Genomic DNA, 18,053 nt, shown 5'->3' on the forward strand with positions numbered 1-18,053 from the left:
TGTTGAACTTCATCAGATTTTTTTTGCCCCAATCCTGATCACCAGGCCATAAGTCTGAAGATTGTTGCCAAATCAGAACATGGGGCTGAGGTGTAGAAACACCTTGGAACAGATCCTCAGCTAGTATAAACGGCCTTTATAACATTCACTCCAGTTTACACCAGCTGAGGATATGCTCCCTTCATTTGAATTCTGATCCAATAACAATCCCCCCTGCAGCTGTGAACTATGCACAATTCCCCCTGCAGCTGTGAACTATGCACATAGGAATACCAGTACTACGAAGGCATGGAAAACTGAAAGTAAAAGCACTAGCACTTGAAGGAATAATCCGACATTGGTAGGGAATGGACTAGATGACCTACCTCTAGGTTTCTTTCATCTCTAGTTTTTGAGAGCTAGATTCACTCAGAGGACACCCAGTGATGGACAGTCTGCCTAGAGAGCTGGTGTGATGTGACAGTGCAAAAGACCTGCTTAAGTCCCAGCAGATGTCCATTCCCATTGTGTGTGGCCAGATGTGCTGAATCCCCTGACCTTCATTTGTTTGTTCAAAATGGACCTTAAAAATAAAAATAAAGTGAGTAACTTTTGTATGTCTAAACTAAACCAAATCTCTGAGTCTTAGGAGGTTTGCCCATTGCTCAGGAGTGGCCAGTGTCTGTTTGGGAACGATATTAACGAATATGAATTGATAATGCAATTTTATAATAAAACATTGCACTGATATAATGTTTTACAAATGTTAACTACTTAACCCTCCTAACACAGGTATAAAGTAGGTAAAAAATACACACCATATTATTCTGACTCCATAAGAGACAATGGCTGGTAGGTCCATGTATTATAAGTGACAGAGCCACTGGCCCTGGCCAGCATCAGCTATGACTTGTTCCTGCTGTGCTTACAAGCCCCTCTTCCATTACAGTGCCAGGGCTCCTGGCTAGAGCTGGGCTTTCAGACATGTAAAGGGTGTGCATCTACTATATGAACTCCATGAATCCTTGCCTACTTCTCTGTAATGGAAGCCGCTGAGGAGAGGACATGATTTGCTGTCTGACAACCTCTCACAAATTGATTCTTGAACTAAAAAGGAAGTAGAGGCTCAAGAAGTGGAAGAATGACTTTCCAGCAGGACAACATATGCCGTAGCAAAAAAGTCATTTCTTTCCTAGTTCTCACCAGAGATGCCTACTGTATGTGGCTAGGAAAATACATCTGAGAAGAGAAAAGAAATGGAGATGAATGGATGTGATGAATCAGTTTTAAGGAAAGATAATTAAGGCTAGAGGACATTTACTAAACCTTAGGATACCAGTCAAAACCAAGCTCATAATTCATCAGGGCTCCAGTCACTCATTATTATTCTGTTATTTTATTACCCCATCCTTTTGGGGGATTGATTTTCTGTCTTTCAGTTTATTTCAACTTATTTATCTTCTCTGCTACAACTAACTATCACTTTGTGGTTCAATAGTAATGTTTCTATAATTCCAGTTCTATGAACACCTATACATTTAGATTTTGGGGTCAAATATTGTTCTAAAGTGTCATTATGGATTTTTATGATGATATGAGAGTGCTGCCTACAGAATTCAAATGCAAAAGATCTGAACTTTTGCCCAAAATACAGCATGCATCTGTGACAGGAAGTAGGATTTTAGCCTTCTACTTGATTGTAATCTAATAATTCCTTTCACTTTCCATATCTGTGCTCATATATAATCAAATTCCTTTACCCTTCAGAAAAGAGGTGGTTAAGCATGGGACTGAGAACCAGGAGATCTGGGTTCCATTCCTCACATTGTCACTGACTCAATGTGTTGACTTGGGCAAATCACTAAACTTCTTTCATTTGGAGATCTGCAAAATGAAGATAATCCAAACTTTTGTGAAGCAATTTGAGATCCGTGGCTGGAAAGAGTCGCATACTGTAAATGTTAAGTATTATTTTTTATAACTGGTTCAGGTCAGGAATTTTTACTAGAATTGAAAGGATATGGATACAATAATGCTCTTTTCCATATAAAAACGTTATTTAGGGCTCAGTATTTTAACAATAGGTCTCTTTCCAAATGGTCTGGTGGCAAGCAAACAGAGATAATTCAATCAGATCAGTTTGAAGTAGTCTTTTAATGAGCAATGGTCTACACCAAGATGATTGCATGCAATCCCTGTGCTGAATGTATTCTAAACATGTTCTACCCTTTGCCTATAAATTTACAAAGCAGATGCAAATACATTTAAATCTTCAAAATATAACTTACATTTCTCAGATTGACAAAGGATTAGCAAAAAGCAACAAAGGATAATGAAAATAGTTTGTAGGGCTTCTTTGTTAAAAACAGATTAGAGATGGGCCTAAATCAACACCATCAATCTGAACACCATTGAACTTTATCAATGTTTAGAGTCTGAACATGGATTTGGACTGATTTGCCCCCACCTGCCCCATATACCATATACATCCGCAGAAGCCACTGCATCCCAGTGGTATTAACCCTCCGAGGAGGGTAGACAGTGCTTGATGTGGGTAGGGGTGGTGGCATTGGAATGGGTCACCATTCAATTATGGTTGGAGCTCTATCAATACAAGCTGTGTAAGTAGTGGCTGCTTAGGAGATGTGCTAAATCAGTACATGCTCAGTCTCCTCGCTGTGCAATGCTGCCCACTTCCAGCACTGACTTGGATGGCTGCAGGCTGGCCTACACACACACACACACACACACACACACACACACACACACGGATTATTCTGCTGCTAACAACGCAAGACTACAGGGAGCCTCCATCTCTGTCAATGTGCCCATCCTGTCAGTGTCACCGGCTCTTTGCAGACAGATGGGCTCATTTCCTGTCATTTCCCATCCTGCATGTTTTACTGTTGTAAATAGAAAATAAATTACAGTGATATTACGGCTCCTTCAGTGACTGACAGTCAGATCTAGTCGTGTGCCTGTTCCTGCCTAGGAGCTCCCAGTTGGGCAGGGAGATGACAAGACACTCTAGGCTGCCTCTCTACAGTCAGGGCTGTTCTAGGTGTCATAGTTGGAGGCCTCCATATTCTCTGTGCTGACTCATCCAGGAAGGCTCTAACCACAGAGATGGAGCCTAGAGTATAATTCCCTGAACCACCTGTGCCCTGTGGCTGGCATGACACTGGGCAGTGCTCTGGCAATCTCTCCCTGGCCACAGGGGCCTTGAGCAGTAACCAGATGCCGGTCAGCCAGGAAGCAGCAATCAAAAGTCTGGGCCAGAACCCCTTTAACCTAACAACAGCACCCCCTCAGCCAGGGAGCAGCAGACTAGGGCAGCCAGACCCTCTCCCCCCACAGCAGCGGAGCAAAGGACAAGGAGCAGTCAGAGCTAAGCACCCAGCTAAGGACCAGCAGCCAAGACAGAACATCCCCTGCTGATGCCTGGCAGGTTCCCCATCTACCTCAGGGCAAGCAGCAACCAGTACAACCTGGCCACAGACCTCCATCCAGTCCAGGAAAAGGTAGAACCAGGAGCAGAGACTCAGTTGATACTGGCACCAAAAAGAAGAATAGCAATTCCTGTGCTCCTAAAGCTCATTCCAAGCGGCAGTCTTTTCAGATACTAGTTCTGGTAATCAGGATGTTTGCCATAATTAATGTAAATAAGATGATGCTGTGATAAATGAAGGGGGGAGAAGCTCCCTTTTATGGACACCCAGCCATCCAGCTAGCGACAAAATCCCTGTTAGTAGCTGTTCTCTACTTGCTTTACCTGTAAAGGGTTAAAAAAATCCCATTGGTAAAAGGAAGGGAGTGGGCACCTGACCAAAGAGCCAATGGGAAGGCTAGAACTTTTTAAAATTGAGAAAAAGCTTCCCCTTTGTCTGCCTGTCTGTTGTTCTCCAGAGAGAGAAGACTGTAAGACTGTAAGCAATGCTGTAAGAAGTTTTAGCCCAGGTATGAAAAATCATCAAATCATACCTAGGAATTACTTATCTGAAACCCCAGATATGTAAGTAGATCAGGGAATGTCTAGGAAGACGTGATTAGGTTTATCTCCTTTATTTCTGTAAAGCTTGCGGACTCCTCTGTGCTAACCCCCAAATGCTTTTGTTTTGCTTGTAACCATTAAGCTGGACCTCAAGAAAACCATTCTTGATGCTTAATTATTATATTTGCTCTTTTTAAATCTAACAATAGCCCAAGTTCCAGATGTATTTTCTTTCCTTTTGTTTTTAATAAAATTTACCTTATTAAAAAATAGGATTGGGTTTTTTGTGTCCTAAGAGGTTTGTGCATATGTTGTTTAATTAGCTAGTGGCAATGGCTGATTTCCTTTGTTTTCTTTCTCAGCTCTTCCCTGGAGGGTGTGTGTGTGTGAAAGGGCTTGAGGGTACCCCACAGGGAGGAATTCCCAAGTGCACCTTCCTGGGTCCAAATGGGGGTTTTTTTTGTACTTGGGTGATGGAAGAAAGGGAGAATGTGACAGCAGCTGGCGGGGGGTGGGAGGGAGATAACTGAGACAGCAGATGAGGGTGGGGACGAATATAGGGACAGGCTGGAGAGGACAAAGGTAGAAAGATTTGGTCTTGTGAGGGAAAGGAACTGAAGGATCTGTACCACCAAGCACACTGCCTTCCAGAACCCACATTTCTCAGTCCCTGTGTTGTCTAGCAAATACCTGCATCGCACACTGACAAAGAGTGTTTCTCTTGCCTTTCTACGGGCAGGCCACAAAAGGATAACAGCCTACTATTCCCACCAGTTACTCAGGTAGCTGAAGTGGTAGAGATCTGTGCTCTGGCGCTAAAGATCCTAATTCTGTTGGTGACAGAAGTTCGGTGATCAATATGATTTCACATGATTGAATGCTGGGGGTGAGGTTTTCCACTTTGCTTTTAAAACCATAAGAAAATACATTATCTGAAAAGAATATTAAGGTTGCAAAGACAAGCAATAAAAAGTTAGGAAATGCTAGAATTAAGATTGATTCACATGTATGCATTAGCATACAGCAGAGTTTCTCAAACAGGGGTCGCCACTTGTGTAGGGAAAGCCCCTGGTGGGCCGGGCTGGTGTGTTTACCTGCCCTGTCCGCAGGTCCGGTCGATCGCGGCTCCCACTGGTCGCAGATCGCTGCTCCGGGCCAATGGGAGCTGCTGGAAGCAGCACAGGCTGAGGGACTTACTGGCCACTGCTTCCAGCAGCTCCCATTGGCCCGGAAGGGCAGGTAAACACACTGACTCGGCCCGCCAGGGGCTTTCCCTACACAAGCGGCGACCCCTGTTTGAGAAACCCTGAATTACATGATCATATGCTATTTTTCCCCACAAGATTCTTGTCTTTTAAAGTAAATTTTGTTGACTTTTTAAATATAACATACTGATTGTATTCCTCTCCACCACTTTGGGATAGGCACCCATTCTTCCTATATGTTCATACAGCATTTAGCACAATGAGTCCCCAATCTTAATTTGGACCTCTTGGTGCAACCCCCGGGGAAACAATAAATAATCTTCCCCTACGATAATTATTGTCTAGATGCATCTGATATGTACTATAAATAACAGTAGTCCAGTGTCTCACTATTAGAAAAAGCAATAGATTAGTGAATAAGGTATCCTGACAATGGGTGGTATTGGGAAAATATATTCCCACTTTGCTTATATTTTATTTTTCCCCAATCACATATTTGGTGAGTCTGGGAGGAGTAAAACAACCAAAACATTAATATTCTCTAACTTTGCATTTGACTTTCCAGTGATAAGAGAAGAAATACAGTATCTTGGCTCTGGAGTTTATCATCCTGCTATTGTTTATAGCTGTGTTACACCTTATTCCAAGGGCTGAAAATGTACCTCAATATATTTTGAAGATAACTTCACCTAGGTGACAGTTAGTATAACTTCTGGTCTCTTAGATCTCTTGCTGGCAGTGTGACTGTGCCATACACTTAAACTGTCTCTTACTTAATATACAGTGCAGAGAGAGTCTATCACTTGGGTAAGTGCATGCATGGGACTAATGCAATGTGGGGTGGACAGGAGGGAAAAAGGGGCTCAGGGAAAGGGAAAAAGGGTTCAGATTGTCAGGGCCAGCCCACAACATTTTGGCACCTGAGGTGGGGAGTTCAAATGATGCCCCCATGTCCCCTCACTTGGGCTAAAACTTTGAAAGGTCTCAATTCTGCCTTCTTCCTGTTCTACTTCTCTCATGGTACTGCTCTGCTATCTACCCCAATAAAGGAGAACTAACAACTTAAAATGCCTTGTTCAAAAATTTTAAGTAACACTTAACTTTCAAACGCCTGAACAGCAAATGTAACTTTTCTTGTCTGCATAGGTAACACTGGCATTTTTATCTGTTTGAATAATCAAAGTGGTGCTTTCCATGCCTTCTTGGCTGCAAAGATTTGAACTGCTTCCTGCTGAAGGTCCACAGTCTGAGCCAGCTCATGCTCTATTGAGATGGTTGCAAGGCCAACCAGCCTCTCCTGTGTCATTGTGGAGCGTAGATGTGTTTTTATTAACTTCAGCTTGAAGAAGCTGCGTTCTCCACTGGCAACTGTTACCGGAAGTGTTAGAAGTATATGCAGAGCAACAAAAGCATTTGGAAAGAGGGTGGTCATCTTATTTGTGCACATTCCAGAACAGCCTTTGGAGTTGATCCTGCTGAAATGTATCTTGAAAGGGCTTTCAGTTCATCACCTAAATCAGTGCTTCTCAAGTTATCTGATGTGGGGGACTGGCAATTTTTTTTTCCAATGTGCCAGGGACCGGTGCCATATTATTATCCTATTCGACGTTCTTATGAGGAAACTCGCTGCGGACCGGCAGCCGATTGCTCGCGGACCGGCACCGGTCTGCAGACCACCACTTTGAGAAGCACTGACCTAAATCACTCGCATCAATATCGTGCATGTCATCATGTGTCAACACTGTCTCTAGTGCCCTGCATTGCTGGTGTAGGACTTCTTCAGGTATAGTGAGGAATTTTGGAATATCATACAACATCCCAAATATACTGCTGTGTTCCTTGAGCTGCATGAAACATTCTTCAACTGATTGTATTGCACAATCTAGCACCTGGTTAAAGAATTCAACTTTGAATTGTTGTTTGGGGTCTCTTATGGGATTATCTCATGCCTCATAATCAGAATGTCTTCTTCTTCAGTGACTCTTGTATTCTTGAATGTGTGGGAAAATAGCTTCAGTGTGAAGTTCCTCTGCCAACTCCTCTGCACTCTTCAGAATGTTTTGAAATCCCTCATCTGACCGGTAAGACTGTAGGTATGACTTTGCTTTGTCCAGTTGTTCCAATACTCCAGATATATCAAGGTCAACACCTTGGAGTCTCTTGCTTACAACATTTATTTCAAACAGTATGTAATGCCACAACACTAAGCCACACAAAAATTTGAAGTTATGTATGTTTCTGGTGATTCCATTTCGCTCTGCCACTCTTCTCCCATTAACAGTTCCTGTCATAGCATTATCCTCCATAATGGCAACTATGGCATCATCTATCTTCCCAATTTAGTGTTTGATAGGCTTTATCACCTCCACTTGACTTTCCCATTGTGTGGCACTCAGTGGTTTCAGTGTCAGAGAGGATGTTCCCAGATGTTGCTTCAAAATCTGCCATCGATGAGTTGATGCAGAGAAAAATATATAGATGCTTTGAATTACATTTAAAAATATAGCAGCTTCTCTAGAAGCTGATGCTGCATCACTGACCACCAAGTTCAATGAATGAGAACTGCACAGGACAAAAAAAGCTCGAGGGTTTAACTCTCGGATCCGTGTCTGCACACCTCTGTTCGTTCCTCCCATGTTGGCACCATTATCGTAGCCCTGACCTCTCATGTCAGCTATCGCAATTCACGTATGTTCCTGCTTTTTAAGAAGCACATTTGTCATACCAGCTCCTGTAGTATCATCAATGTCAATAAATTCTGGAAAATGTTCTCTGACAGTCACCATTGAAGGGACCTTTTCACTAAGTTCTGTTGTTGTTTCAAAATGCACCATTAAAGTCATTTGTTCTATATGGCTGATGTTGGGTGTGCAGTCTGGAATAACAGAGTAATATCTTGCTGATTTCAGATCTGCCACAATGTTCTATTTGACTTTTGTTGCCAGTAACTGTATGATCTCATTTTGAAATGGTTATTCCAAGGTAGTGGGGTGTGTACATTTCTTGGGTGGTGACTCTTCTTAGATGCTTCTGGTGTACAGCATCAAACTCAGCCATCATCTCCACAATTTTAAGGACGTTTCCATTGTTTGGCACATACAGCTGATCTGAAGTGCCACACAGTGCTAGGTTTTGGGTAGCAAGCATTCTCACAATAACAATGAGCCTTTTCAGAACATTTTGCCAGTAAAGAGACTCTGATGCAATCTTCTCTTGATGCTGTTCATCTATGGTGGCCTTTAACCTTAGTCTCATCACAAGCTCTTTCCACCTATGGAATGCTCTCTGGTGATTTGCTGCCTTCTCATGACATGCCAGACTTCTAGCCAGATTTTTCCAGTCCTTTGTTCCTATAGAGCCCAATGTGGCTGGAACATTAGACTGGAAGAGTCTGCAACAAAAACAGTATGCAGAATCCTGGGTACATAAGAATTTGAGTACATAAGCCATGGCCTCTCCACTTTGTCACCATTGGGGATTTCATGCCAGTAATGTGTTGGATGGAAACTTCTATTTTCATTGTCTTTGGGGAACATGAAGTTTTTCACTTGCTGTGGCCTATGCAGTAACAAGGAAGTCCTTCAGGCTATTGCTCAAATGGGTCCACAGTCCTGGATCATCTAGACTTAAGGAACTAAACTCAGCAGCAGCTGTTTCTTGTGCCTCCACCACATTCTTCTCTGATCTACACTTTTCTTCAGGAATGTGCATGGTTACATCCATTTGAGATGTAGATATTGATACTGCAGTAGCTGACAGGTCACCTGCACTCTGACTAACTGGAAGATCAGGCATCGCCTCACCACTCACATCCTCACTGGGGCTGGAAGACTCGCCATGAACATTTGTGTCTATGTATCTCAGGAGCGCTCCTTCCTGCTTAGATAGAAAAGCTTCCTTTGCTTTCTTTCTTTTTCTGAATGCTGCCCCAGAGGGGCATTTTCTTCTTTCACTCATGACCGCTGTTCTGTGCCAGCTATAGTGACTCTCAACACTCAGTTGAAGGGGACAAATAAGCAGGCTGGTAGCAGGGCCTGGTGAGGGAAGATATCAGTGTCTTAAGGGCCTAACTGGCTTCTACTACTTCAGTTGACTGCCTGTTCTCCTCAAGTGGGTTCATGGAAGCATCAGGAAACAGGAAGCTCCCTGAGAAGCTGGTGTTAATCATTCCAGGCTCCTGGGGGGGCTAGAGAGATACAGAAGAGGCTCCTCCTCCTCTCTCCCTGCAGCTCTTGCTGCTTTCTATTATTCCCTCTCACCTTTTCTCCTACCTGCCTGTTACGTCTCTTGTGCCCTCCTTCCTCCAGCACAACACTCCACCATTTCTGTGCATCTAGAACAGAGAGAATACGTATGCACCAGCAGCAGACACAATTTTCTACACTCTGGGTCCTAGTGGTGCCCCCTCACAGTCTGGCACTTGAGGCGGCCGCCTCAGTTCGCCTCATGGTAAGGTCAGCCCTGCAGATTGTTAGAAAATGAGAGGAGCTTGTTTAACAAATGTGTTTAAGAGAGTTAACTGCTTCATTTAGTTTTCTTCCACTCTTTTGAGTATATCATCGTTTTGTGATGCTACACTTCCACTTATTCAAGGCCCATAAGTGGACTAGGAAATGTGGATATGTTGATGTTATCCCTTCTTTGAAATTTGAGGCTTGTCCCTGTCTCAGCCAAACCCCCTGCTATTCTGTAATAATATATTGTTGTTACAACAAATAGCTTGAATACATTTTAAAGGTGTCAAGATTTCTCTATGAATTTTTCTTCACTATAATGGCAGACTATACTTGTCCAAGTGGCAAAGTTGGAAGATATGAGAACTAACATTTCTTAACTAAATATGACTATGTTAAAACATTGCTCTGCTGGAAAAGAAGCTTTCTGGAGGATCTTGTATTTCTCAATGGGATAACATATTGAAATAGGAGACAAGTTAGGAAGTCACCACAGAGGCCACAAGTCAACAGTCCATCCCTATTCAGCAAGGCACTTAAAACAGGTATTTAATTTAGGCATATGATTAAGTCCCACTGAAACACTTGTTCAACTGCTTAGCTGACTGTTCTTCAATGTTATGCTGAATTGGAACCAGAGTTCTCTATAATTCAGTTTTTCTAAGAGCTGTACAAAACCAGAAGTTCCCAAAACACTCTGGGGCACCATACCTCCCATTTTCTAATAAAATCCAAGAAATATTTCAACTTTTGAGGTTTCTTGGGTTCTACAGATGAACAAGGAACATAATAAGGAAATCGTGTTCAATCTTTTTGGCTGCAAAGATTGTTTGGGTAGAACACTGCAGAAAATACAAGATCTGATATTCTTTTAATCTACCCAAGGGAAATAGTCCTAATTACCTAGGAGAATGACTATAAAGTCAGTCTGACAGAAATGTGGGAGCTCACCGCAATCTCATTATGAGATTCAATCCCTAGAAGAAACCTTGGTTGACAGTATTAAAGAGCAAAATGTCAATGTAGTGAAGCAGAAAGCATTAGCGCATTGAATTATCACAAAGTCTTTAATTCTTTTACTAAAGGTGGTATTAATGAATTATCTTAAATGAAAGAGTTGAACCCTAGATTTTGTCACTGTAATCAAAAGGAAAAGTCTGTAGATATTTTCTGATAAATGCATTCATTTCAAATTGAAATTCTTGCATTTTACTCATCCTGAAACATGAATTCCTACTGTCTTGAACAAAGGAATTATCAAGATATTAGAAATAGTAGGAGAATAGAGACAAGGGAATGAAGGAATGATATTTTTGACCAATTAAAGTAGAGTGATTTGTTCTATCTTTATCCATCCCTTCTTTATTCCTATATTGATATTGAACTAATTAATAGTTATCCTTGCTAGATTATATATTAAGTAGAAGTTGTGATAAATTTCCAGTATTTCTGTACTACTGGAGATACATATGTAATGTCTATCATCAGTCCTGGAGGTGCTTGAGTTCCTCAATGATAAATGGACCACTGGGGCGTAATGAAAGGCTTGGTAGAGCTATACTTATTTTAAAGTTCTAATCTTATTTCATTTCATATATATTGAATCAAAGTCTGGATATCAAAAAGCATTATTTGCATAAAACTCCAATAAAAATATTCAAAGAAGCATTATAGGTACATTTCCTTTTTTTATATTGACTCTGAGTGGGTCAGATGCATGTTATTTCTGATATCAGAGAGGTAGCCGTGTTAGTCTGGTTCTGTAAAAGCAGCAAAGAATCCTGTGGCACCTTGTAGACTAACAGACGTTTTGCAGCATGAGCTTTCGTGGGTGAATGCCCACTTCGTCGGATGCAAGAGTGGAAATTTCCAGGGGCAGGTAAATATAAGCAATAGTTGTGCCAACTACAGAACCAGTTTCTCCTCCCTTGGTTTTCACACCTCAACTGCTAGAACAGTGCCTCATCCTCCCTGATTGATCTAACCTTGTTATCTCTAGCTTGCTTCTTGCTTGCTTATATTTACCTGCCCCTGGAAATTTCCACTCTTGCATCCGACGAAGTGGGCATTCACCCACGAAAGCTCATGCTGCAAAACATCTGTTAGTCTATAAGGTGCCACAGGAGTCTTTGCTGCTGTTATTTCTGAGTTATCTGCCTCTTTAAAGTCATGCTGGATTCGGAACAACACTCTTTTAATATATTAGAACTATTAATGTACATACAAACACTTTCTGACTAGCAGGTCTTTCTCAGTAAAGAAAATGCTTTAGGTTTATGTCTATATAACCTGTGCCGGAGGTAAAGAATCAAGGGACAGATGAACAGATGTCTGTGGAAGGAAGTTCTGTTTGAGTTTTTAAAACTGAGGTACTGATTATTTCATTGGTCAAAATCAGCATTCAATGACATTTAATAATGTTACCTCTTCTTCTGATACCAGTGTCGCCCCTCTCTCAAGAAGTAGCAGATGTCTGGTGCCTTGGCTACCAAGTGGGGAGGTATCAGTGATGTGGAGACTCTGTATACTCTAAGTGTAATTTGCTTTATTTACACATATACACCAGTCCTGAAATGGTCAAACAACATGCAGAGCAATGCCTACCTCCAGAAAGCTCAGCCCAGCACCAGTGCCTGATCCCCAGAGAATAATCCTGCCTCAAAAACTGACTAATCAGAGCCCCACAAGAGGAGGGGGAAAAAAAAAGCTCTCTTCATGCTTGCATAGAACTTTGCATAGCCCAAAACTAGCAACCAGTATGCCTTTTCCATAGTCAAAAATTGATTACACACTGAGAAAAAAAAAACTTGGAAGACTATATCTGTAACAACTCCGTCTGGCAATTCCTGCCATAGCAAAACTTAGACATGAGTACTCAGAAAGCCATATTAAAAACTCTATTGGATTACTGAAAAAAAGTAATAGAGTCAATGCAAAATGCACTCTAAGGTAATAGGAATCAGAATAACAAAACTGGCCTATTCTCTTCTTGTGGATTTATGTTTCCTTCCAATTCCATTCTACACAGGTATGGAGTGTCTGTTTAATCATGTATCAGAGGGGTAGCCGTGTTAGTCTGGATCTGTAAAAGCAACAAAGAATCCTGTGGCACCTTATAGACTAACAGACGTTTTGCAGCATGAGCTTTCGTGGGTGAATACCCACTTCTTCAGATGCATGATGTTTAATCATGACATCATTTCCTTATCATCCTCTTTTCCATCACCTTGGTTGAGAGTCAACCACTGGTGTAGGTGGTAGAAGTGTATGGAGTGAATCAAAAGTTGTAATAATCTTTTCCAGATGGTATTTAATATAAATAATGGATTGGTTGTTATGATTTGGTCCTCTTTGTTCAGTATGGCAAGGGGTGAATGAGCAACATTATACATTTAAGGTTTTTATTAACTCATGTTTCCTGTGTTTCAAAGCTTATGGAACTGCAAATATAAATTTTAACATTAACAATGTTGATAAATTGTTAATTGTTAACATTAGTTAATTGCACTATGCAGTGATTACAGATGACTTTAGCTAGTGCTACTAGTGAGACATCACATTACCTTGGTATAAAACAACCTCTCATACCCTCTTCAGACTATTTCCAGATGTATTAACACCACAAGGATTACTTAGTAGAAGGTAAGTATCAGACATTTACAGAATATCCACAATAATATTTTGTAATCAAACAGTCTGCAGTTGTATTAAGCTTATATTAACCGTGGAAAATAACCTCTTCGACCAGGAAAGACGTATAAACCCAAAAAGAGAGTAAGGCAAATGAAAACTTTGGGAAGCAAACCCGAACTTATTGAATCATGAGAGTAAGAACAGATATAAAAAATGATGAGGCCTGCTTGCATTTTTCCATTGCCTGACATATTCTGCTTTGAAATATGGAACTGAAAACAGAGAAGGCCAGTCAAGTCCACTTTTAGAGATAAGCTATCAGCAGCTCCACATCTCTTGCTGCCATCCTGCAATTTCTCTAATAATGCAAACAGGAGCTTAGTCCCTCAAAAGGATTGAATTACCTGTCGAAACTCATTGTCAAGGTCCTGTCAAATTGCTAAGGTCACAGTTCTCAGAATGAGACTTTCATAATTCCCATCACTTCAAAGCAGCCATCCAACTTTTTCCTTTACAGTTGTCAGTTCCCACATAAATTCTTTTATTACTTATAAGGATTCAAAAATACTTTTTGTGCATTGCAATTGCTAAAAAAGGCAGAGTTAAGCCTCCAGCATCTGGGATAATGGAAATTAATATTTGCAGCACATCGTTGTCTCAGTCAGAGCACATCAATGACTGTAGCAGCGCTGTGTATTGGAAATTATTAAAACATAATTCTGAAATGGCATGGACACGCCCAACAATAGCCAGATGTGGGACATCATTTATGTATTGTGTTGTGGTATAAAGGCATCTATAAACACACCAGTAACCACTGAGATCCAGATGACCTGATAAGGTTTTGTCTCTAAACAGTCTTATCAGATAACCACTATAATTTGTTGCTAGTCAAAATCAAATGTAGTAGTGCCTCCACTCATTTACTGAACATGTGGCCAGATCCTCAGCTGGAGTAAGTCAGCATCGCTCCACAGACTCCGAGGGAGCTATGCAGATTTACACCCGCTAAGGACCTGAGCCATTGTTTTTATGTACTCTGTTAGTGAAGGATTTGCTTGAGTAGGCTGTTAATGATTTATTGGGTAAACTTTGCTTCTGAAATACATCTGTGGCTATCATATAGACTGATATTTCCCTTCTTCATTTGGATGTGTGTGACGGGTCTGGCACCCCAGCACCCCCTTGTGGCAGGGGCGGGCTGGGGGCCTAGCGCCGCGCCACTCACTTGTCCTTCGGTCTGCCCCTGGTAGCTGGCGTATTACGGCCTAGTGGCCAGAGTCCATAACCATCCCCTTCGGGGCGGGGTAGCACGGCCTAGCGGCCAGAGTCCATAAACACCCCCTTCGGGGCGGGGTAGCACGGCCTAGCGGCCAGAGTCCAACAACCTCCTCCTCGGAGTGGGGTAGCACGGCCTAGTGGCCAGAGTCCATAAACACCCCCTTCGGGGTGGGGTAGCACGGCCTAGCGGCCAGAGTCCAACAACCCCCTCCTCGGAGCGGGGTAGCACGGCCTAGCGGCCAGAGTCCATAACCTCCCCCTTTGGGGCGGGGTAGCACGGCCTAGCGGCCAGAGTCCATAGACCCCCCCCCCTCGGAGCGGGGTATTAAGGGGTGGGGTAGGGGACTCGGGCCCGCCCTCTCCACCGAGCCCCGACCCAGGGCCCTGATTGTGGCAAGCTCTCCTTGCCGCCCGCTCGGCGGGGATCCGCCCGCAACACGCCGAGCGGTACTGCAGCTTTAAGGCTGTCAGTCTCGACAATCCCCCTGGGTCACTTCCTACCCTGTCTAGCCGGACGTCTGCGTTGTGGGAGCGGTTCCCCCGTAGGTCCCTCACGGCCGGCGTCCCTCCCCGGGGTCTCCGGGGCGGCCTCTGCTCGGCTGACGCCCCGGTCCAGGCTCATGGGCTCTCCTTCTGCAGGAGCTGATGGTCTGCGTCCTTCTCCCCCGGTGGCCAGCCCAGACTGAGCAGACCTGCAAGCTTTTATATCTGTCTGCCAGTTGGAGCATGCCCAGCAGAGCTTCCTGGGCGTGGCTTCCTCTGCTAGCAAAGAAGGGTTAACCCCTGCTGTACCAGTGTGGGGCTGTCCCGCCCCGTCACACACCCTCCCCCTTAAGACAGCCGTTGGGCCTGGCTGACCCTGGACTCCCGCCTCCCCCTCCTCCTCCCCGATGCGGGAGAAGAAGTCCGTGTTCCCATGAGCCTTGCCTGGTCGATGTGACACGCGGAAGGCGTAGGGTTGGAGGGACAGGTACCACCGCATGATCCGGTTATTCGTCTCCTTCATACTATTGATCCATCGGAGGGGCGCGTGGTCAGTCACTAAGGAGAAGGGGTTCCCTAATAGATAGTACCTTAGTGCTTCGACCGCCCACTTCACTGCCAAGGCCTCGCGTTCTATGGTGGAGTACCGGGTTTCGCGGGGGAACAGCTTGTGGCTAAGGTACAAGACCGGGTGTTCTTCTTCCCCTACCTCCTGTGACAGTACGGCCCCCAGTCCCACCTCCGAGGCATCCGTCTGTAGGATAAAGGGTTTTGAAAAATCCGGTTGGACTAGTACCGGTTCCCGTGTTAATTGTTCGCTCAGGGCGCGAAAGGCCTTTTCGCAGCCTTCCGTCCAGCGTACTTTCTGGGGTTGTGAACTGCGCGTCAACTCCGTCAGTGGGGCAGCGAGTGTGGCGAAGTTAGGCACAAACCGCCGATAGTACCCGGCCAGCCCCAAGAACTGCCGGACTTGCCGCTTGGTTGTGGGCGTAGGGTACGTCCTTAATGCTTCCACCTTGTCTACGAGGGGACGGATCTTCCCCCGGCCAACCGTGTAGCCCAGGTAAGTCACCTCCTTCTGGCCCAGGTGACATTTCGCCGGGTTCGCGGTGAGGCCGGCTTCGCCTAATGCCCGTAGAACTTCGGTCAGGTGTTGCAGATGTTCCTCCCAAGTGCTACTGTAGATGACAATGTCATCGATGTACGCTGCGGCGTATTCGTTGTGTGCGTTCAGCACCTGGTTCATGAGTCGCTGGAAGGTAGCCGCGGCCCCGTGCAATCCGAACGGCATCATAGTAAATTGGTAGAGTCCGAACGGCGTTGGAAATGCTGTCTTTTCTCGTGAGGCCGGTGTCAACGGGATCTGCCAATATCCCTTCGTCAAGTCCAGGGTGGAGATGAACTCGGCTTTTCCTAGCCGCTCCAGCAGCTCGTCCACCCAGGGCATGGGATAGGCGTCAAAACGTGAAATTGCGTTTACCTTGCGGAAGTCAATGCAAAACCTGACTGTCCCGTCTGGCTTGGGGACCAACACTATGGGGCTCCGCCATTCACTCCGCGACTCTTCCACCACCCCTAAGGCTAGCATCAGCCCAAGCTCCTCCTTCACTGTCTCCCACATCTTCCTGGGGAGCGGGCGGTGTGTGTCCCGCACTTTGTGCCCTGGAATGGTAGCGATGTGGTGGTTTGCTAACGTGGTTCGTCCGGGTCGCGTCGACAAAACCACGGGGAACGCCGCCACCAGTCATTCTACCTGGTCCCGCTGGGCTGGGGTAAGCTCGTGGCCTATGTCCGCCGTCCCGGCTGCCTCGGGCTCTCCCACCAGCGGCCCCAACTCCGGTTCTGGCGGGTATGGGGCTATCAGCAGGCCCTCTCGGTCCCTCCAGGCCTTAAGGAGGTTCACGTGGTAGACCTGGGTATCCCTCCTTCGCCCGGACAACCGTACCTCATAGTCGACCGGCCCAATCCGCCTGACCACTTCAAAGGGGCCCTGCCACTTGGCCAGCAGCTTGGACTCTGAGGAAGGAAGCAGCAAGAGGACCCGATCCCCGGCCCGAAAGTTCGCACCTTGGCCCCCTTGTTATACTGAGCCTCCTGAGTCTGCTGGGCTCTAACCAGATTTTCGCGGGCCAAGGTCCCCAGCTCCCGGAGGCGTTCCCGCAGGTGGAGGATATACTGCACCGACCCTCGAACACGGGTCTCCTGCTCTTCCCAGGTTTCCCTTAGGAGATCGAGGATACCCCTAGGCTTCCTCCCGTAGAGGAGCTCAAAGGGGGAGAACCCCGTGGACGCCTGGGGTACCTCTCGCACCGCGAAGAGGAGTGCGGGGAGTAGTTTATCCCAGTGCCGTGGGTCGTCCTCTACAAACTTTCTCAGCATGGCCTTCAAAGTGCCGTTGAATCGCTCGACCAAGCCATCCGTCTGGGGGTGGTAGATGGAGGTCTTTAGTGCCCGGATGTTCAGCAGCCTGCACAGCTCTGCCATCAATCTAGAGGTCACATTTGTTCCTTGGTCCGTTAGTATCTCCCTCGGGATACCTACCCAAGCAGCAAAGAATCCTGTGGCACCATATAGACTAACAGACGTTTTGCAGCATGAGCTTTCGTGGGTGAATACCCACTTCTTCAGATGCAAGTGGTATTCACCCACGAAAGCTCATGCTGCAAAACGTCTGTTAGTTTATAAGGTGCCACAGGATTCTTTGCTGCTTCTACAGAACCAGACTAACACGGCTACCCCTCTGATACTCTACCCGAGCAAAGATCTGCAATAGTTCGTTAGCAATGACCGGTGCTGTGGTGGACCTCAGTGGCACCGCTTCGGGATAGCGTGTGGCATAATCGACCACCACCATGATGTACTTATGACCTGTGCCGCTCTTCTCCAGGGGTCCCATGAGATCCAGGCCTATCCGGTCAAAAGGCGTCCCCACCACCGGCAAGGGTACGAGGGGGGCCCTTGGTACACCTTTTGGACCAGCTCTCTGGCATTCTGGGCAGGAGGCGCAATAATCTCGTACCTCCGCAT

Source organism: Mauremys mutica, chromosome 2 (genome assembly GCF_020497125.1).
Source record: "Mauremys mutica isolate MM-2020 ecotype Southern chromosome 2, ASM2049712v1, whole genome shotgun sequence".
Lineage (NCBI taxonomy): Eukaryota > Metazoa > Chordata > Testudines > Geoemydidae > Mauremys > Mauremys mutica.